We start from the raw sequence: 1,765 nt of genomic DNA, 5'->3' as shown, positions 1-1,765 counted from the left end.
TGTATCACACAGGCTACCACAGCGGTGGGATGACAAAGTCTTCTTCAATGTAGCTGATGAATTTTTATTATAAAATCATTTTAGTGATCTACGACACCATCAAATCAGTTCCTGTCCGTTTGGAGTTATTTGCAGTCAAAGAGCAGGCCAACATTGGCGAATACCCTCAGCACTTTAAAACGACAGTGAACTGTACGGAGAGTTAACCGGCGCCTGTCTCTGCCCAGGTGAGCGAGAGCATCGACAAAATAAACATTGTAGGCCTATCATTCTCTTCTTTAGTCCATGTTCCAAAAGAGCAAGAAGTTACGTATCACCGTGTCCACCTTTCAACTATGTTGTGTAGTTTGAAGGCTGACGTTGACTGGTTCATCTGACATTCTACCCCATGTAATTGGAGAACATGACAGCTACAGAAATAATACTAAATGGACATCATTACATTTTTCACTCACTCTCGAAAATCGACATTATTATTAGGCTATTATTTCCATGCATTGCATCGTCTAGCCTATACTCGGGTTATGAACAAGAACCGTTACGTCTACATAACATAGCCTCCCGCTTACGTAGCCTACCGCTCACCTTATCATTTCCAGTTTAAATCCAGGCGAAATATCTATAAACCACAAAAAAATACCTGACATTTTCTTACTCTGAGAAAATGAATGCTATCCTACGCCACTCCTCCCTTTTTGAGAGCTCCTTTGTGCGTGCCTGGTCGTCAATCAACAGTATAAAAACTGTCTGATGCTCGTTGCTCAAGGGGGCAACTAACCAGCGAGGGTAGCTGAGCGCAAGTGAGGGGCGCGCGTCTTATTGGTCATGTGATCACTACAATTGCAATAAACCTGTTGACGAGAAATCACAATTTCGCGCCTTTCTTTAGTAATTTCATAAAGCATGCCCTCCTTCACCACTTGGCAACCCTAAAAACGACCTATTGGTGATATCGCCTTATTCATATGGGCCGAGTCTGTCCGCCTACCTACCTACGTACCTTACCATTCATTGTTCATTTGTTGTAGTGGAACTAAATGGATTAAGAGAGATACTTAATGGCATGGACTTAAAATTGTACAGGGTAGGCTTAGGCTAAGCGACTCTTTGTCCGACTCTGGCCATCACTGAAAGAGACTAGTGAAGCCTAGTGGTTAGTTGGCCAAACTGTTGCTCAAACTGTACATGATATTTAGTCTCCGAAAGGTTGCAACCTGGAATCAGGGGTAAACGTAACATAGTAAACGAAAATCCGTGACTCTCAAATTAGTATGATATGTTACATTATGTGTGGGTGTCCATCATCCATTTCATATGATATGTACAATTTGTATGATATGTTACAAATTGCAGTTTGTTGTCACTAAAGTTAGCTAGGTGGCTAATGCTAACATTAGCTAGGATAGGAGTTAAGGTTAGGAGTTAGGTTAATGGGCAAAGTAGTTGCAAAGTAGTAAATAATTGCAAAGTTGCTAAAATGCTACAGTTGTCTGTGATGAGATTTGAATACGCAACCTTTGGATTGCTAGACATTTGCATTATACACCCACCGATCCACCTGCCTTTTATTGTTGCCTTCAGTAACCTTCGGTCTTATGTAACCATACCAAATGTAACAGATCATACTATTAGCCTAGTGGTTAGAGCGTTGGGACAGTAATCAAAAGTTTGCTGGATCGAATCCCCAAGCTGACAAGGTAAAAATCTGTTGTTCTGCCCGAGTAAGGCAGTTACCCTACTGTTCCCCGGGCGCTGTGGATGTCGA

Source organism: Salvelinus namaycush, chromosome 3, assembly GCF_016432855.1.
Source record: "Salvelinus namaycush isolate Seneca chromosome 3, SaNama_1.0, whole genome shotgun sequence".
Classification (NCBI taxonomy): domain Eukaryota; kingdom Metazoa; phylum Chordata; class Actinopteri; order Salmoniformes; family Salmonidae; genus Salvelinus; species Salvelinus namaycush.
Note: the sequence above shows the minus strand (reverse complement) of the source record.